The 20,966-nt window shown below is 51.6% G+C and overlaps 1 protein-coding gene across 21 annotated transcripts in view; it reads left to right on the top strand.

The window, feature by feature from the left end:
- The first annotated feature begins 16,691 nt into the window (after positions 1 to 16,691).
- The window catches only part of EPB41 (erythrocyte membrane protein band 4.1), a 232,990-nt gene continuing 228,715 nt past the window's right edge, over positions 16,692 to 20,966 (top strand). For all 21 annotated transcript variants that reach the window (XM_074014542.1, XM_074014591.1, XM_074014624.1 and 18 more), the window contains exon 1: positions 16,692 to 16,803. The gene's annotated coding sequence lies outside the window, so the exon portion shown is untranslated. The remainder of the gene's footprint in view (positions 16,804 to 20,966) is intronic.

Below are 20,966 nucleotides of genomic sequence, written 5' to 3'. Positions count from 1 at the left end.
TCTCTGGCTGTTTTGTTGGCTCACCTCTGCCAGGTTCCCTTGTAAGGGGGCCCCAGCCTGGGGGGTCACATAAGCCTATGGGGAAGTCTAGCTCTGCCCTGAGGACCTGTCTCAGAGGGAGAGGCAATGTTGTCCTTAAGAACCCCAGTTTGGACCGGGTGTGGTGGCTCATACCTGTAATCCCAGCACTTTGGGAGGCTAAGGCAGGTGGATCACAAGGTCAGGAGTTCAAGACCAGCCTGGCCAAGATTGTGAAACCCTGTCTCTACTAAAAATGCAAAAACTAGCTGGGCGTGGTAGTGGGTGCTTGTAATCCCAGCTACTCGGGAGGCTGAGGCAGAGAATAGCTTGAACCCGGGAGGCAGAGGTTGCAGTGAGCGGAGGTTTCAGTGAGCCGAGATCGCGCCACTGCACTCCAACCTGGGCGACAGAGCAAGACTGTCTCAAAAAAAAAAAAAAAAAAAAAGCCCTAGTGTAATGGGAGAGACAGACACACAGGCAGGCATTTCCTAGAGCGAGCTCTGAACCAAACCAGGCCTCTGTGCTCCACTCCCCTTCCACCCTCTGAACTGGCTCCTCCCCTTCCCTGCGCCCCCGCCACTCTCCTAATCTAACTCCCGTGTCCTCCAGAGCCCTGCCTACCCCACATGCCTCTTGGGGCTCCACTAGATCTCTCCCATCTCTCTGCCCCTCAGTGACCCTTCAGGCCATAGAAGTACCAGACCTCCCCTGTGTACATTCAAGGTGGCCCTGGGCTGGGAGTTAGAACCCCGTGCCCCAGGAGACCTCCGCCTCCTCAGTGTTCTCAAATAGTCACTGGCCCCTGTGGTTAATCAGTAACTCCCAGGAAGGCAATTCTTTCCTGACCCAGACCTGTTTTCCATCACATGTGACCCATCCTTACAGGCCACCAGAGCCTGGAGCCTCCCCCACCCCTGGGGCAACTTCCCTTCAAAGTCCTCAACCTAGGGCCGCCCACCTTGAGGCCTGTTCGTGTCAAGGTGATGAGCACCAAGGCAGATGGACAGCCCTGACACAGACTAGGATCTCAGCATGCCTCAGGGCAGGCTGTGTGGGCAGGGCCAGGGCGGCCAGGCTGCCCGGGGGTGGGGGTTGGGGTGGCTTCTTGGCCCCACTCTGCTCATAGAGACTCAGTCAAGAAGACTTTACAGAGGCCTGACAGCTCTAGTCACAGCCAACTCCCACCAAAGCTGGGAAGGACAGCTGTGAAGGTGAAAGAGAGAGAGAGTGTGTGTGTGTGTGTGTGTGTGGTGTGAGCACCAGCGTGAGTGACAGCATCTCAGTGTTGATGTGAATGTATACAGAGATTTTTTTTTTTTGAGAGGGAGTCTTGCTCTGTTGTCCAGGCTGGAGTGCAGTGGCACCATCTCATCTCGCCACAACCTGCACCTCTTGAGTTCAATCGTTTCTCCTGCCTCAGCCTCCTGAGTAGCTGGGATTACAGGCATGTGCCACCATGCCCGGCTAGTTTTTATATTTTTAGTAGAGACGGGGGCGGGGGGGGGTCTCACCATGCTGGCCAGGCTGGTCTCGAACTCCTGACCTCAAGTGATCTGCCCACCTCTGCCTCCCAAAGTACTGGGATTACAGGTGAGAGCCACCGTGCCCAGTCTATCCAGAGATTTTTTTATTCACCTTTGTGTATACCCTGAGGAAAACCTTATCCGTTTGACCACTTTGGGCCTCACTTTCCTCTTTTGAAAAAGGTAACAATAATATTTATTTATTTATTTATTTATTTATTTGTTTGTTTGTTTTGTTTTGTTTTTTGAGACGGAGTCTCGCTCTGTCGCCCAGGCTGGAGTGCAGTGGCGCGATCTCGGCTCACTGCAAGCTCCGCCTCCCGGGTTCACGCCATTCTCCTGCCTCAGCCTCCTGAGTAGCTGGGACTACAGGCGCCCGCCACCGCGCCCGGCTAATTTTTTGTATTTTTAGTAGAGACGGGGTTTCACCGTGGTCTCGATCTCCTGACCTTGTGATCCGCCCACCTCGGCCTCCCAAAGTGCTGGGATTACAGGCGTGAGCCACCGCGCCCGGCCACAATAATATTTAAAACAATGTATTTACCAGGACTCTCTTGAGGGTCCAATGAGACACACCTGTGCATGGAAACTAGGATACATTCTTATTGATGGGGGGAAAACACTCTGCCTTAAACCTTCCATAGCTCCTACTTGCGTGGAAAATCAGATGACCTCTCGGGCCCCTTTCCAACAGGTGACCCTAGGAATCTAAGTTCCAACTTCCTGGCCTGCAACCTCAGACTCTCTTGAGGGGGGAGGAGACCCACTGCAGGAAGAGCACTGCTGAAGTCCAGCTCAGGGCAGGCAGTTCTCAGTGAGGGAGCAGGCAGAGCAGATTCCTGTCTTGTGCCAACTTCATCACCCTTCCAGGTCAGCTTCACTGCCTCTGCCTCCAGGAAGCCGCCTCTGCTGGCTCTAGCTACACTCTTGGATCCCTGCCTGGATCTACAGTTGCTATCAGGGTGCCTCACCTGAGCAAGACCTGCCTGCTCTCTCTCTCTGTAGACTGCTGGGGACCCCACAGCACCACCAAACACATGGGAACCCCATCCTCCCTAAGGGAGAAAGGAAAGACTGGGGGAAAAGAACATTTAGGTTTTTTTCTTCAATGATATTTATGAGGTTTCTTAGTCCTGTATCAAAGGAATATGTGCTCATTATAGAAACTGAGAAACCTGGCCGGGCGGTGACTCACATCTGTAATGTGAGGGGCACTTTGGGAGGCCGAGGCGGGCGGATCATCTGAGGTCGGGAGTTTAAGACAAGCCTGACCAACATGGAGAAACCCCGTCTCTACTAAAAATACAAAATTAGCCAGACGTGGTGGCTGATGCCTGTAATCCCAGCTACTCGGGAGCCTGAGGCAGGAGAATCGCTTGAACCCGGGAGGTGGAGGTTGCGGTGAGCCGAGATCGCACCATTGCATTCCAGCCTGGGCAACAAGAGCTAAATTCCGTCTCAAAAATAAATAAATAAATAAATGAATAAATAAATAAAACGAGTAAAGATTAGCTGGGCATGGTGGCTCACATGCTTGTAGACTCAGCTACTTTGGAGGCTCCCTTGAGCCCAGGAGTTCAAGGCTGCAGTAAGATCACACCACTGCACTCCAGCATTGGTGACAGAGTGAGACCTCAACTACTGAAAAAAAAAAAAAAATGGCTGGGTGTGGTGGCTCATGCCTATAATCCTAGTACTTTGGGAAGCCGAGGTGAGCGGATTACCTGAGTTTAAGGAGTTTACCAGGAGTTTAAGACCAACCTGACCAACATGGTGAAACCCTGTCTCTACTAAAAATACAAAAAATTAGCTGGGTGCAGTGGCACGCACCTGTCATCCTAGCTACTCAGGAGGCTGAGGCAGGAGAAAAGCTTGAATCCGGGAGGTGGAGGTTGCGGTGAGCCAAGATCACGCCACTGCACTCCCAGCCTGGGCAACAGAGCCAGACTTCATCTCAAAAAAAAAAAAAAAAGGCTGCCTGCAGTGGCTCATGTCTGTAATCCCAGCACTTTGGGAGGCCTAGGCAGGTGGATCACTTGAGCTCAGGAGTTTAAGACCAGCCTGGCCAACATGGTGAAACCCCATCTCTACTAAAATATACAAAAATTAGCCAGGCGTGGTGGCAGATGCCTGTAATCCCAGCTACATGGGAGGCTGAGGCAGGAAAATTGCTTGAACCCAGGAGATGGAGGTTGCAGTGAGCCGAGATTGAGCCATTGCATTCCAGCCTGGGTGACAAGAGACTGTCTCAAAAAAAAAAAAAAAAAAAAAAAAAGGCGGGGGGCAAAGGGCATGAATAGACATTTTGCATACAAATGGTCAACAAATATATGAAAAGAAAATACTCAGCATCACTGGTTATCGGAGAAAGGCAAGTCAAAAACACAATGACGTATCATCTTACCCTAGTCAGAATGGCTATTATTAAAAAGGCAAAAAATAACAGTTGTTGGTGAGGATGTGGAAAAAAGGAACTTTTTTTTTTTTTTTTTTTTTGAGACAGAGTCCACCCAGGCTGGAGTGCAATGGTGCAATCTTGGCTTACTGCAACCTCTGCCTCTTGGGTCCAAGTGATTCTCCTGCCTCAGCCTCCCTAGTAGCTGGGAGTACAGGCGTCTGCCACCACACCCGGACAATTTTTGTATTTTTCATAGAGACAGGCTTTCACCATGTTGGTCAGGCTGGTCTCAAACTCCTGACCTCCGGTGATCCACCTGCCTCAGTCTCCCAAAGTGCTGGGATTACAGGCGTGAGCCACCACACCCAGCCAGGAAAAATGAACCCTTATACACTGTTGGGAATATAAGCTAATACAACCACTACGGAAAATAGTATAGAGATTTGTCAAAAAACTAAAAATAGAACTACCATTTGATCCAGCAAGCTCACTACTGGGTATCTACCTAAAGAAAAAGAAAGCAATTTATCAAAGAGATATCTGCATTCTCATGTTTATTGTAGCACTATTCACAGGAGCAAAGACACAGAATCTACCTGTGTTCATCAATGGATGGCCGGATAAAGAAAATGTGCTATATATACACAATGGAATATTAGCCATAAAAAGAATGAAATCACGTTATTTGCAGCTACATGGATGGAAGTTGAGGTGATTATCTTCAGAGAAATAAGCCAGGCATAAGGCCAGGCACAGTGGCTCACACCTGTAATCCCACCACTTTGGGAGGCTAAGGTTGGTGGATCACCTGAGGTCAGGAGTTGGAGACCAGCCTGGTCAACATGGTGAAACCCCATCTCTTCTAAAAATATAAAAATTAGCTGGGTGTGGCGGCATGCACCTGTAGTCCCAGCTACTTGGGAGGCTGAGGCAGGAGAATCGCTTGAACCTGGGAGACAGAAGTTGCAGTGAGCCGAGATGTCGCCACTGCACTCCAGCCTGGGTGACAGAGTGAGACTCCATCTCAAAAAAAGAAAAAAAAAGGAGAAGTAAGCTAGGCACAAAAAGACAAATCTCACGTGTTATCACTTATAGGTGGAAGCTAAAATGTTTGATCACATGAAGATAGGGAGTAGGAAGATAGATAACAGAGGCTGGGAAGGGCTAGTGGTGGGAGAGGGGAGGATGAAGAGAACTGGGTTAAAGGGTACAAACATACAGTAAGAAGGAATAAATTCAGTGTTTGATAATAGAGTCGAGTGACTATACTTAACAAAAATGTATTATACGCAGGGAATGGACACCCTAAACACCTGATTTGATCAGTACGTATTACACACATGTAACCAAAGTTCACATATGACCCATAAATTTGTACAAAAAAAATTTTTTTTGAGACAAGGTCTCCTCTGTCTTCCGGGCTGGATTGCAGTGGCGCGATCTCGGCTCACTGTGCCACCTGATTCCCAGGCTCACGTGATCCTCCCCACCTCAGCCTCCCGAGCAGCTGGAACTAAAAGCGAGTGCCACCATTCCCGGCAAATTTTTGTATTTTTTGGTAGAGACAGAGTTTCGCCGTGTTGCCCAGGCTGGTTTCCAACTCCTGGGCTCAAGTGTTCCGCCTGCCTCCGCCTGCCAAAGTGGTGGGAATTACAGGTGCGAGCCACTGTGCCCGACCCAAAATTTTAAAAAGTAATTATTTATATGTTTGAGTTGAAAAGAACAACCCCTACCCCGCATACACACACACATACATTTGGGTGTATTTCCTTACCCAGAAGAATGTTCAAGGGGTCCACAGCTGATTCCAGAGCCTTTTAAAATGGAATACGAACTTCGTACTTAACTGCAGGATCCTAAACCTTCATTGGATGCTCCAGGTGCCCAGGACCCGAAAGTTTAAGAACTGCTGCGTCAGGGAGTGGGGGCGGCGGGGAACGGTTCACACATACCTCACAGCCACATACAAATAGGCCCCCATCTGTACACCTGTGACCCATACACCCGACCCATACAGATGCACACCTGTACACCTGTGTTCATACACGTGCACACCGTCAAACAGCTTGGCTTGGGAGAAATTTAGACAAGGCTGCCCGAGACCAGGCTCATTTCACGGACGCTGCTGCCACCTACCGGCTATATCTTGCATTAGCTCCCTCTCTTAGTTCCTGCTCCATTCCATTCTTTCCTCCATTGCTCATCCCTGGAAGCTGTGCATTGGAATTGGTTCCTGAAAGAGGGACACGAACAAGGGAGGTGGATGGGGTGGGGAATTATTATTGGCTAACTGTCCATTATAGGTCAGGCACTGCTGTCCTTTATAGTTGTTATATTTGTTTTCTCAATCCATGTGCCTTATGCAGTGCTTGGCACATGAAAAATTCTAATAGCTATTTCAATTAAATGAATTAAAAACAGCCAGGAGTGGTGGCTCACACCTATAATCCCAGCACTTTGGGAGGCCGAGGCGGGTGGATCACGAGGTCAGGAGATCGAGGCCATCCTAGCCAACGTGGTGAAACCCCGTCTCTACTAAAAATACAAAAATTAGCCGGGCGTGGTGGCGCAAGCCTGTAGTCCCAGCTACTCAAGAGGCTGAGGCAGGACAATCGCTTGAACCCAGGTGTCGGAGGCTGCAGTGAGCCAAGATCGCACCACTGCACTCCAGCCTGGGTGACAGAGCAAAACTCTGTCAAAAAAAAAAAAAAAACAAAAACACTTTAAAGTGAGTGTGTTTAACAAATGAGGAGATGGGCCAGGCGCGGTGGCTCATGCCTGTAATCCCAGCACTTTGGGAGGCTGAGGTGGGTGAATCACTTGAGGTCAGGAGTTCGAGACCAGCCTGTCCAACATGGCGAAACCCCATTTCTACTAAAAATACAAAAATTAGCTAGCCATAGTGGCAGGTGCCTGTAATCCCAGCTACTTGGGAGGCTGAGGCAGGAGAATCACTTGACGCGGGAAGCAGAGGTTGCAGTGAGCCGAGATGGCACCACTGCATTCCAGCCTGGGTGACAGAGCGAGACTCTGTCTCAAAAAAAAAAAAAAAAAAAAAAAAAAAAGGAGATGGGCTGGGGTGTGTTGGCTCACGCCTGTAATCCCAACACTGGAAGGTTGAGGTCTGAGGATCACTTGAGCCCAGTAGCTGAGACCAGTCTGGTCAACATAGTGAGACTCTATCTCTACAGAAAATTTAAAAGTTGGCAAAGTATGGTGGCACAGGCCTGTAGTCCCAGTTACTTAGGGGACTGGGGTGGGAGGATCACTTGATCCTGGGAGATTGCGGCTGCAGTGAACCACGATAGCACCACTGGACTCCAGCCAGAGTGAGACCCTGTCTCAAAGGCAAACAAACAGACAAAAAATGAGGAGATGGAAGCTCAGAGAGGGGAAGTGACTGGCTCAAAGTCACACAATGGCTTCTTGCGATAGTCAGGAAAGTGCTCTGAAGAGAAGGAGGAGGAAGAAGCAGTGAAGCTGGGAATTTTTACTAAGACATGCAGGAAGCCCAGCCCAGATTCATTTCGCAAACACCTCACAGACACATACAAATAGGCCCACACCTGTACACCTGTGCACCTGTGACCCAGAGGTCATGCATACACACGCTTGGATGTGTGCCCAAACATCACCCAGCCCTCCACCCTCCACAGCTTGGGGACATTCTGTCCTCTCTCACAGACTCATTCTTGGCATCTGTTAACATACACATGCACACATACATTCATATTACAGGTGTGCACATGCATGCACCTCTTTGTATCCACACCTTCCACTGGGACACATGTTCAACCCCTGTGTGAATCAGGGGATCAGGATGAGGTCAACCTGGAGGGATAATTTCACCACCCCTGGGAAGCTTCTCCTACCCTGAACTGCTGCCTTAAATTAATTCATTCAACTAATATTTTATTGTTCACAATGTGGTGAGCTCTGTACTCAGACTAAGGATAAGCAGTGAACAAAGACAAAAGTCCAGTCCCGGGCCGGATGCGGCGGCTCATGCCTGTAATCCCAGCACTTTGGGAGGCCGAGGTGGATGGATCATGAGGTCAGGAAGTTGAGACCAGCCTGGCCAATATGGTGAAACCCCATCTCTACTAAAAATACAAAAATTAGCCAGGCGTGGTGGCATTCGCCTGTAGTCCCAGCTACTCGGGAGGCTGAGGTAGAAGAATTGCTTGAACCCAGGAGGCAGAGGTTGCAGTGAGCCGGGATCATGCCACTGCACTCCAGCCTGGGCAGCAGAGTGAGACTCTGTCTCCAAAAAAAAAAAGTCCAATCTCTGTCCTCATTCCAATGTGGGGGCACAAAATGGGCTCCTTCTTCGCTGTCCCACTCCTACAGGCTTTTGGGACCTCTTTGAGTTTCTCGTCACCATTCCAATTCTGCTGAGTGGATGAGCAGGGGGAGGTGGGTCGTGGTGGGGAGGGGTGGTTCTGTCCCAACTCTTTAGTATTGAGGTTGAGCAAAGAGAACCTCAAACCAGGAGTCGGTTGGACCTGGGTCTGAATCCAGCCTTAGCCACTCCCTTGTTGTGACCTTGGTCCAGTCTCTTACCCTTGCCGATCCATTGTTTTCTCATTGGTTAAAGCAAAGAGCTTGAACTAGGGCAGTGTTTCCAACTCATAGTTCCTTAGAGGAGCTGGAAGAAGCCACATAGGGGGTCGGTGGGGAGGGAGAGGGGAGGCCAACCCCACCTTACCCACCCACACCCTCTGCTTCACTCAGAACAGCGCTGCTTCCCTCTGTTTCTTTCTTTTTTTTTTTTTTGAGACGGAGTCTCGCTCTGTCGCCCAGGCTGGAGTGCAGTGGCCGCATCTCAGCTCACTGCAAGCTCCGCCTCCCGGGTCTATGCCATTCTCCTGCCTCAGCCTCCCGAGTAGCTGGGACTACAGGCGCCCGCCACCTCACCCGGCTAGTTTTTTGTATTTTTTAGTAGAGACGGGGTTTCACCGTATTTAGCCAGGCTGGTCTCGATCTCCTGACCTTGTGATCCGCCCGTCTCGGCCTCCCAAAGTGCTGGGATTACAGGCTTGAGCCACCGCGCCCGGCCTTTCCCTCTGTTTCATACATTGGGCTTCTATCATTAAGAGTCTGAGGCTGGGCACAGTGGCTCATGCCTGTGATCCCAACACTTTGGGAGACTGAGGCATGAGGATCACTTAAACCCAGGAGTTTGAGACCAGTCTGAGCAACATGGTGAAACCCTGTCTCTACGAAATACAAAAAAAAAATTGGCCAGGCATGGTGGTGCATGCCTGTAGTCCAGCTACTTGGAAGGCTGAGATGGGAGGATTGCTTGAGACCGGAGAGGTTGAGGCTACAGTGAGCCGTGATCGTATCACTGCACTCCAGCCTGGGTGACAGAGTGAGACTCTGTCTCAAAAAAAAAAAAGTAAAGAAAAAAAAAAAAAAGAGTTTGATAACCTCCTGGACTAGTTGATATCCAAGTTCTTCTTGGCCCTAAACATTTTAAGACCGCGTCCATGTCTTATTTGACCACCAGACTGTGAATTAGAAAAGGGCTGGAACTGGATCTGAGTCCTCTGTCTCCCCACCCCCACCCCACAGTACCTAGCACAGGTCTGGCTGTAAAAGGAGAAGTTCAGGATATGTCCAACTGAACTGGCTACTAATGCGCAACAGTAGACTGACAGCACTGCAGGAGCTCAGACAATAGCTGTGTACTCACCAAAGACCGTGGGAATTGCGGGAGTACAATTCAAGATGAGATTTGGGTGGGGGACACAGAGCCAAAGCATATCACAGGCCCAGGGGCAGTCCCACACTTGCACAGGCCCTATGAGAGACCTCAGCCTTGTGTTGACAAGGTCGCATGTTTCTGTACAGTTTGGAAAAGTAAACCATGTTAACCTTAGTGGAGTAAGCCCACTGTCTCCTTCTACTCTACTCCTCCTCGTTCCCACTGTGTCCTCTGGCTTTGAATGGCCACGGGCTTTTTTTTTTTTTTTTGAGACGGAATCTCACTCTGTTGCCAGGCTGGGGTGCAGTGGCACGATCTCGGCTCACTTTAACCTTTGCCTCCTGGGTTCAAGCGATTCCCCTGCCTCAGCCTCCTGAGTAGCTGGGATTACGGGCATGCACCACCATATGTGGCTAATTTTTGTATTTTTAGTACAGGTGGGGGTTCACCATGTTGGTCAGGCTGCCCTCGAACTCCTGACCTCAAGTGATCCGCCAGCCTCAGTCTCTCAAAGTGCTGAGATTACAGGCATGAGCCACCATGCCCGGCCACCTTCTGTATTCTTAACTTTTTTTGAGATGGAGTCTTGCTCTGTGGCCCAGACTAGAGTGCAGTGGTACAATCTCGGCTCACTGCAACCTCCACCTCCTGGGTTCAAGCAATTCTCCTGCCTCAGCCTCCTGAGTAGCTGGGATTACAAGTGCACGCCACCATGCCTGGCTAATTTTTGTATTTTTAGTAGAGATGGGGCTTCACCATGTTGGTCAGGCTGGTCTCGAACTCCTGACCTCAGGTGATCCACCTGCCTTGGCCTCCCAAAGTGCTGAGATCACAGGCGTGAACCACCGTGCCTGGCCTGTATTCTTTTTTTTTTTTTTTTTTTTTGAGATGGAGTCTAGCTCTGTCGCCCAGACTGGAGTGCAGTGGCGCGATCTCGGCTCACTGCAAGCTCCGCCTCCCGGGTTCACGCCATTCTCCTGCCTCAGCCTCCGGAGTAGCTGGGACTACAGGCGCCCGCCACCACGCCCGGCTAATTTCTTTTTGTATTTTTAGTAGAGACGGGGTTTCACCGTGTTAGCCAGGATGGTCTCTATCTCCTGACCTCGTGATCCGCCCGCCTCGGCCTCCCAAAGTGCTGGGATTACAGGCTTGAGCCACCGCGCCCGGCCTGGCCTGTATTCTTAACTTTGCATTCTTTATCTTAAGAAGACCCCCGTCCCAGACAAGCTTCAGGCCCCACAATCCTGGATCTGTCCACTGGGTCCTCGGTTTTCCCAACTGCAAAGAGAGAATAAAGGCTGTGAAACGGCTTCATAGGATGTAAGATGATCTCTTTTATTTTTTAAATTTGTATTTATTTTTGAGACAGGGTCCTGCTCTGTTGCCCAGGCTGGAGTGCGGTGGCACAATCACAGCTTACTGTAGCCTAGACTTCATGGGCTCAAGCGATACTCCATCTTAGCTTCCTGAGTAGTTGGGATTATAGGTGTATGCCACAACATCTGGCTAATTTTTCGTTTTGTTTGTTTGTTTGTTTGTTTGTTTTTGTAGAGTTGGGGTTTCTTCACGTTGCCCAGGCTGGTCGTGAACTCCTGGGCGGAAGCAATCACCTTGCCTTGGTCTCCCAAAGTGTTGTGATTAAAGGTATAAGTCAGTGTTCCTGGCCTATTTTTTAAATTTATTTTTATTTATTAATTTTTTAAAGACTAGTCAAGTGCGGTAGTGAGAAGGAGGGAAAGAATAGAACAAGGAGTTTGATCTGTAACTGACTGTGAATAATCAACTGAGATAATTCACTACTTTCAGGCCAGTGTATTTTCATCTTTTTGACAGGGTCTCACTGGATTGCCAGGCTGGTCTCAAGTGATCCTCCCTCCGCGCTTCCCAAAAGTGCTGGGCTAACAGGTGTGAGCCACCTTGCCTGGCCATTGATGATCTCTTTTAATCTTTTCAAAGTCCCCAGAGAAGAAAAAAATGAAGAGCAAACATAAGGGACTTAGGGTTTCACAGCAAGTTGTGGCAAGCTGTGAGGTTGCAATCCAGGATAGCCCATTTGAAAGCCCCCCTTTCACTATCACCTCCTGCCTTGAGTGCGCACCTGTGCGCTCAAAGGCACCCGCCTTTCCCAGGAACTCAGCTTCTGGCAGCCTGGAAGGCTTAGCTCTGCACTTCCGCCCCAGCTGCTCCATGACCTCGAGGGGGCGGCAGACACCGTGTTTCCCTCACCCTGGCACCTGCTCATTCCAGGTTTCAGAGTCCCACATAGCCAGAATCTCAGCTCTCCCCAAACACCTCCATCAGCTCTCTCCTGCCCCTCCCTGCAAATAGCGAGTACTGCCTTCAAGTCTTGGCCTTGTCATGTCCTGGTTATGTGATAGTGAGCAGATCACCTCACCTCCCTCTGCCTCATTTAACTCATCCATAAAACAGGGGTATCTTGTGAAAACAGGTCAGTAAAGCACCCGACTATATAATACACCAACAATCATTGACAGCCATTGGGGTTTCAACAAGGCCTTCCGGAGATGTCACCTCTCCTGGGAAGGGGTTCTCCTGATAGGATTGGCCCCTACTCCACGCTGCGGCAAAGCCGAGGAACTCCTAGGCAATGGGGCCTTTCAGGGCTCTTCAGTGTTCATTTGTTGGCATCCTCTGTGCCCATACATGGGCCCCTCCCTGGGCTGCAGTGTCTGACTTGGCTTTTTCTCCATCCCTACCAACCCCCATCTCTCCCTTGGAAGGGCTGTGCAACCTCTTCCCCACCTTGATGTCTTCCTGAGGATTTTCCCCAAATTTCTTATCTTTTTTTCTTTTGTCTTTTCTTTTCTTCTTCTTCTTTTTTTTTTTTTTTTGAGACAGAGTCTCACTCTGTTGCCCAGGCTGGAGTGCAGTGGTGCCATCTCGGCTCACTGCAACCTCTGCTTCCGCCTCCTGAGTAGCTGGGATTACAGGTGCCCACCACCATGCCTGGCTAATTTTTTTGTATTTTCAGTAGAGACAGGGTATCACCATGGTTGGCCAGGCTGGTCTCAAACTCCTGACCTCATGTGATCCGCCTGCCTCGGCCTCCCAAAGTGCTGGGATTATAGGTGTAAGCCACTGCGCCTGGCCCCAAATTTCAAATGCATTCTCCTGGAGAAGGGTTGCTGACCCACTGCCTACCAATTTTCACTGTCTCCGTACCCATTCCTAAATGACTGCCACACCCCAGTGCCCTCTATCTCAAAGACTCACTGACCATCCCCAAATGTCTCTTCCCCCTGTGTCTTAACTTGGCATTTGAAGCCTTCCACAATTTGGTCTCATGATTCACCCTGTCCTTTAACTATCCCAGACCATTGTCTGTTCCCAGAGTACACCTTCACTATCCTACCTCCAACCCTTTGTGCAGGCTGTTCTTCCACCTGGAATGCCCTCTCTCATTTCCATCTAGTAAATTAGTCCTTAATGTCCAGCTGGGAGGTCACCTCCTCCAGGCAATCTTCTTTACTCCCTCAGATGAAATCACTTTCCCCTCTCTGGGCTCTGGGCATACAATTGCTTTAGGGCCTTCCTCATAGGAAGCCATGAGTAACAGCAGGAACATCCATTATTCACACTTTACAAATGCCTTTCCCTTCTAGTATCATGGGCCGGGGAAAAGCAGGCAGGGTGAGAGCCATTACCTCATTTGACTGATGAGGAGACAGGCTAGGAGGAAGTCATAAGCCCCGTAAATGAGGAAGTCAGGATTCAAACCCGGAACGGCCACACCCCCTGCCTCAGGCCTGAGTGTCCTCTCCCTCTACCATTTCTTGTGGCCTGGTCTTGTGACTCTCTGCCCCTTTGTCAGTCTCAACTTTTAATAATACGCTCAATGAAGCGCTGCTGAAGGAACAGAGGCTCCCACGTGTGCACTCCCCGCCCCCACCCTGTCTGTTTCTTGGCTTCTTTATCACCCACCTCAAGCCCATCTGAAGCTGGTGGGAGTGCCCAGGCTCTGGCAGGATAAGGAGTTCCTGGAGGTGCAGGCCTTCTCAGAGGAAGAGAGGGGAGACACAAACAGGTTCCTTCCCCCAGCCCCCAAGCTTATCAGCACCCCACAGGCCCCAGGGAACTGAATGCTCAGCCGAGGGAGGAAAGCTGCCCCCTGCCTGTCACCTTCACAGCCTCTATTACTTACCCATCTCTACTAAAAATACAAAAAAAAAAAAAAACCATTAGCCAGGCGTGGTGGTCTGTGCCTGTAATCCCAGCTACTCAGGAGGCTGAGGCAAGAGAATTGCTTGAACCCGGGAGTCAGAGGTTGCAGTGAGCCGAGATCACGCCACTGCACTCCAGCCTGGTGACAGAGCGGGACTCCGTCTCATAAAAAAAAAAAGAGTGGTGTGACCTTGGCTTGCCACTTTAGCTCCCTGAGCCTCAGAAGCTCTTTAGAACATTTTTGGCTGTTAGGATTCAATAAGATAAAGTGAGCAATTGCTTGTAAAAGAACCAGGGTCGCTGAATGTGAGTGACTTCTTCAAGAGGTCATTGCTGACAGAGGCATCTCAGGTAGCAAAGTGCTCCCTGCAGTCTGGGGATGGAGGTGAAGATTATGATGTCACTGGCAGAGGCCCTGGGTCAGGGGGCCCGAAGTCCAGGCAGTGACAGCCTCCCCGCTTCAGTGACTGACAAGGCCACACAAGGCCTTCACCCACACAAGCGCACAAGTCACCTCAACGAGAAACACACACACAGGAGGGCCATGGGACAGGGCAGAGCTCTCTAGGTCCCAGGGCCTGAGGCCCAGGGGACAGCCTGTTTATAGGACACAGACAGACACAGATTCATACCCTCTATATAAACTCACAAACGTGGGCACACCCTCACAAGCACCGAAACACACCCCCCTACACATACACATACACAAATGCACAGAAACAAGAGATACAGGATCACAAGCATATTCCCAAATGTACTCCCCATGCACAAATTCAGAAACACAGGGCCCTCCCTGGACACCCCAAACACACACACATACACACACACACACACACACACACACACACTCTTATCAGGCCGGGGCAGGCACTGGCACTGCTGAGTCACCCACAGGCAGCTCAGCCCAACAGAGCTAGAGCCACGTGGCTGCCCCAGCAGGGAGGGGGCAGGGCCCATAGCAGCTCTTTAGAATCACCCCATCCACCTGACTGCTGGGGTTTTCCTTTCCCTAGCCCTGTGATTGAGTCAGGGGTGGGGATGGGATTGGGGGAGGAGCCACTGTTTGCAGAGGCCAAATTAAAGATTTGACAGCCTGCACTCTCCTGGGTGCATGAATACGTGTGAGAGCAATTAAAAAATGCTGCTAGAGTCATTGCTATTTGAAATACATTTTCACATACTCTCATTTAATCATCACAACAGCTCTATATAAAGTTAGCACTATTATTAATCTCATTTTACCCGGGGGTGGGGGATGGGTGGCTTGTCCCAAGGCCCAAAACCCAGACTCACCTGCCTCCAAATCCCTATCTCATAACCCCCGGGCCATACTGTCTGGTGGGCAGGTGTGATATAAGTAAGTGCAAGGTACATCAATGTGCTTGGGAGCCTGGTTATGTGTGTGCCAGGCTTCCCCAGAGGATTCACAGGGATAGGGACTGAAAGGGTCTCAAGTGTCCTGATTTCTGGCCAAAGGATCCAACGCTTCTCTAGTCCCTTGGAGCCCACCTCCCTCTATCAGAAAACATCTCCCAGGTCTAAGGGCTCAGTCTGACCCTCCTCTGCTAGACTATGGGCTCCTTGAAGGCAGGAACCAGGGCCCTGAAGCCTCAAACAGGACCTGACTGAGAAGGCCTCAGTGAATTTGGAGCAGGAGGAGAGTCAGTCAATGTATGACTTTTAATTCAGTTATATATCAATATAACAATAACATCAGTAATTATAATAAATGCTACCACTTATTGGATGCTTACTCTGGGACTGGCACTTTTCTTAGCACTTGACATGGATTCTTTCATTCAATTCTTGCCACAACCCTTGAGGAAAATACTTTTATTAACCCCACTTTGCAGAGGACGAAACTGGCTTGGAGAGAGTTAGTAACTCACCCAGAGTAACTCAGGAAGTGGCAGCGTTGGGGATTGGAACACGGGAAGTCGAGTTAGTAGGAAGATCACTTTAGTAGGAAGATCACTACACTCAGAGGAAGGCAGCTTTGTCCTCAGCGAGCCTCAGTTTGCCATATTTGTCCAAAGAAAGGATTAGTTTTCCATGGTGCTCTGGCCTGGAATATTCTATGATCCTATGATTCTGTGATGAAGAGCTTTTGAAGTGTCAGGGTTGGTTTTAAAATGAAAGAGGCCATTCTGCGGGGTGGTGAGCTTCCTGACATGGGCATATGTAAGCCAGCCCAGGCCTGAAATGGGAGGGAGGGAATGAGTCTTCGGCCAGTGACCATGGAAGCCCCTGCCAGTGTTGATGGAATGGACCATCAGGAGGGGAAAAGTCACTGAGAAGAGTGGCAAGGCGGGCATGACAGGATCCAGAACTCGCATTTACGGAACGCCTACTGTATACCAGTGTACCAGACCTATGCTTGACATTTAACTTACATCGCTAATTCTCAGGAAAACATTGTAATATTTATGGTTGAGGAAATTCAGATCCAGAGAAGTGACTTGTTCAAGGTCAAGCCTGACGAAGTGGTAGGACAGGTGATCCAGGTGAGTCTCCTCAGGGTCACTTCCCTAGATCCCCTCTGACCAACCCCTCTACCTAGTACCCTTAGGGGCAGTACCACGTGTCAAATTGCTTCACACTTTTGTCATATGACGTCACACCAGTCAATCCAGGAAGTCCCTGCCCTTCCCTCCCCTGACATCTGGGGTCTATCAAAGCAGCCCCCGGTTCAGTGTCCCCGCCGGACCAGGCCACACCTGCAGCCCCCACCCCTTCCCAGCTGCGACTCTCGCACTCCTCTGCCCCGCCTCCTTCTCCCCGCCCCGCTGATCGGCAGTTGCCTGCGCCAATCAGAGGGCCTAGCGGGTGGGGCGGGGCCTCACGATGGAGTTGCCCTGTCAGTGCAGGTGGAGGCCCCGGCGGGGCAAAGTGGCAGGAACCTCTTAAAGGGCGAGAGCGGCGCGGAGCCAGAACGCGGTCCGGCCCAGTCCCCGCCGCACCCAGCCCAGGTGAGCCTGGACCACCTGGGGGACGACCCTCGGTCCCCGGGAGGGACAGGGTGAGGGACACAAGAACCCACCCCAAAGGGCTCGGACCGTCCCGGGAGAGGCGAGACCAGGGTCGAAGGGTCCGGGATTGAGGGGTCCAGGGGTCCCGGATTTCAGAATCCGAACTTGGGGTCCAAAGGAGTCTGGGCGTCTTAAAGTTCGGGGTGCAGGGAGGGGCGTGGGAGTCTGGAGAGGGGGTCCGGGAGCTTGGATCCGGAGCTAGACACGTCCGGGTCCGGCCGGTCCTGGTTGTCTGGGGTGGGGGTCCTGGGTTTGGTGTCCCCGGGCGAGTCCCTGCAGGGCGGCGCAGTCCCCGACCGCCCCCCAGCCCCGCCTTGCCCGGCCCTGCATGCTCCTGCCGGGCCCGCAGCAGCGCTGGAGCGGGCGGGCGGCGCGCAGCGGGAGGGGGCGCCAGGGCCTGGAGCCCCGCGCCCCGCTCCGACCCTTATGTAACTGACTTTGAGTTTCCGGACCCAGGGACCCGCGAGCTGGGGCGCCGGCTGTGCCCGCCAGGGTGGCCCCCCCGGCCGCCGCGCCAGCCCCACACCCTCCCTGCCAGGCTTGGTCTAGGGCACTTCCCTCTGTCTGGGTCTCCCGGGTCTCTCTGTCCGGTTCAGGCTCCGGTTCGCTCTCATCCCTGGGTTCCCTGTATCTCTCATCTGTCGTCTCTGTTTGGCTGTCTCTTCCTGTCTCTGTCCTCTGTCTTTCCTCAAGAATTGTCTCACCCTCACCTATACTTCCTGGCAGGCCCCACCTCTTCAGGGTGGGACAGGACCCCTCCTCTCCAGCTAGTTGGAGGCAGGGACCTGTCCAGACCAACCTGAGCCCGAGCTCGCTCCAGAAGTGGGGAGGGGAGAGGAGGGTTGGGGAAGGTGATTCCAGGACCCATAGCTCCTGGGTTCGGGAACGGACGACCTCTTCTCCACCTCTGGAGCCCTTTCCTCCAGAAGGAGGAGGCTTGGACAGAGCCTGGTTGGGGCTGGGCTTAAGGCAGCTGGGAGTCCCTGTGAGAGCAGCCTAGTGTCTCGTCAGGGTCAAGTCCTCAGCTATTGAAGGGGAGCGGGAGGGGTTGGGGAGGGGCCAGAGCACTGGCACGCGCCCCGGAGCTTCAGCAAGCGCCCTACCTCCACCCAGTTCCAGGCCGGGAGGATGGTCTTGGTAGGAGGCTGGGTGGGGAAGAAACCAGCAGGAGGAGGCCCAAGGGACTTCTGCATGTTGGGGAGGGGGGTGGGGATATAGAATGACAGACCCACAAGTCTAAGGAGCACCCACTGGGGTCACTCCCTGCCTTGAATTCTCTCCTGAGTGTCAGACAGACACTTCAGAAATAACTGTAAATAAGGCGTTAAAGCAGGTGTGAGGTGGGAATTATTCTCTTTTTTTCTTTTGAGACGGAGTCTTGCTCTGTCGCCCAGGCTAGAGTGCAGCGTCCTGATCTCAGCTCACTGCAAGCTCCACCTCTCCTGTTCAAGCCATTCTCCTGTCTCAGCCTCCTGAGTAGCTGGGACTACAGGCACCCGCCACCACGCCCAGCTAATTTTTTTGTATTTTTAGTAGAGACGGGGTTTCATTGTGTTAGCCAGGATGGTCTCCATCTCCTGACCTCATGAGCCACCGCATCTGGCCGGGAATTATTAATTCTAAGCACGGAGAAACGTTGAGCAAGGAGGTAGGAGGTTTGAGAAGAAAGAGAGCCAGAAGCTGAAAGGAGTAGAGGGAGGGAGGAAAGGGGACATCCAGTGCCTGGTAGGCTCTGCACACAGCAGAACTGGGTTGAATCCTGACCCTTCCATTTTCCTGCTGTGTGACCCTGCATGAGTCACTTCGCCTCTCTGAGTCCCAGGCTTGTCCTTTGTCAATAATCTGGACCTTGCAGGCATACGCAGCATCAAATAAAGCAATGTGTATGCAGACCAGAATGGTAGCTGGTCTGATAGCAGGCCAGTAGAGTGTTTTAAGAAGGGAATGGAGTGGGGAAGCCCTGAGGTTTCCAGTGTATGTACAGGAGAGCCAGGCACCACCTGCCAGGTCCCAGCAACATGGGGCATGGGTGGAGTGCCTGGGTGTGTGGGTGGTACTCATTAAGGCCAGGAGGCCCCACACCCGGCTGTCTCCTGATTGGCCCATCCATCCACCTCCTAGACCAGGGCTGGCCTCCCTCCTGTAGGCCCCAGGTGCCAACAGAAGTTCCCACCCAGGCTGCCTTACTCCCCAGACCAGTGTGGGTGGAGACATGGTAGGGCAGGGCCAGCACCCTCTCTGCAGAATGGACCATGGCCAGGAGCCTGGCTGGCCGTGCTGGGCAGGAACATCCGTCTAGCTAGGAAGATGCGGACACTGTGCAGGCCCTGTGGAGGTCCAGACCTCTGTTGGCTGAAGCTGAGCCCAGCTGGTGGAACCTAGGCTGCAGGGAGAGACCGAGGCTGGGGTGAGTGAGGAGTGAGGAGGGGAGATGCAAGGAGAGACTTCTGGAGAGGAAGCCTGAGCAGAGGTGTGGAACCAAACCGAATTTCATTTGGTTATTCTCTAAGCCCTTCCTGAGCACGTACTGTGCACCATAAACAGGTATGCCAGCCACAGAGCTGAGCAGGATACTCACAGAGGGCTCACCGTAGAGTTATGGTGGCCTGAGATTTGTTAGGGGTTTGCAGAATGGGTCTGTACGACAGCTCCTGGGGATAGGGGAGTTCAGAATTTTCCCAGGGCCTAAGATTTTCATATTTAATTTTAATTTAATTTAATGTAATTTTTTTGAGACAGAGTCTCACTCTGTTGCCCAGGCTGGAGTGCAGTGGCACAATCTCTGCTCACTGCAACCTCCACCTCCTGGGTTCAAGTGATTCTGTTGCCTCAGCCTCCCAAGTAACTGGGATTACAGGCGCCTGTCACCATGCCCAGCTAATTTTTTTATGTTTAGTAGAGATAGGGTTTCACCATGTTGGCCAGGGTGGTCTTGAACACCTGACCTCAGGTGATCTGCCCACCTTGGTTTCCCAAAATGCTGGGATTACAGTCATGAACCACCGTGCCTGGCTGATTCTGATATTTATTAAAGGGGGGTGGGATTCCACTCCTTTATAGTCTGTGGGCTAGTCACTTTTCTCCCTGGGTTTCAGTTTCCCTTTCTGTGAAATGAGTATGGGAGATAAGTCTAAAGTCTCTATGGGTCTTCCAGCACCTATTACTATAGCCTCAGGACCTGGTTTGGGACTTAGTCTACCCCCTACCCTCACCCCACGTGAGGGGATAGGATGGAGCAAGATGAAGGCAGAGTATCATGGGCCCACAAGTCCTGTTCCTGGCCTCTGTTCTCTAATCATAATTACAGTCACTGCCTGTTAAGCACTTACTATGCACAGCATTCTGTCCTAAGCGTTTAATATGCTGCATTAACTCATTCAATCCTTACAACCTCATGAGGGAAATATTATCCCTGTTTTGCAGGAGTTTAGGGAGCTGAACAGACTTGACCAAAATCACAATGCCGGGAAGTGGCTGAGCTGGGATTTGAACTTAAGTTCAACTCCAAAGCCCAGACTTAACTAAGAGTGGCAGCCTCCACCCCATGGGTACTGAGGTGCCCACATTGCTCAGCCCTTACCTATGGAACTGTTTGACCCCTACTGGAGCAAGCTCTGAGCTCTGGGATGTTGAGGCTGGGGAGCTGGGGAACAAGCTGTGCTGCCTTTGTTGGGTGGCCCCTGGGCCCAGCTAGAGAGAAAGGGGCAGAGGGAGCAACCTCCAGCTCAGCCAGGGCCCACTAGGGGTGTCCCCAGAGGGGCAGCCCCACCCAGCTACTGCCCAGGTGCCAGACCGGGCACTAAAAGGCAACCTTGGGTATGTGGCCAACTTTGGACCTCAGTTTCCCCATCTGTAAAGCATGGACTTAAATGAGTGTAGACACTCCTTGACTGCCGGGCTAGTGGCCGAGGTCAGTAATAAGATAAAGGGTTAGAGGAGGGATTGGAGTGACAGCGACTGAGTCTGTGAAGGAAGAGTTTGGATCAGGAACAGCTTGGATCCTGTGCCAGCTGTTTGACAGATATTTCAGATGAACAGACTGAGGTTGGAGAGGTTCAAAGGCTTGTCTGGGGCTGTGCAGCCAGTACCCCTGAGACTGAAGG

The sequence above is a fragment of the Macaca fascicularis genome, chromosome 1, assembly GCF_037993035.2.
Source record: "Macaca fascicularis isolate 582-1 chromosome 1, T2T-MFA8v1.1".
Classification (NCBI taxonomy): domain Eukaryota; kingdom Metazoa; phylum Chordata; class Mammalia; order Primates; family Cercopithecidae; genus Macaca; species Macaca fascicularis.
This window is presented reverse-complemented; position numbering and strand designations above follow the sequence as displayed.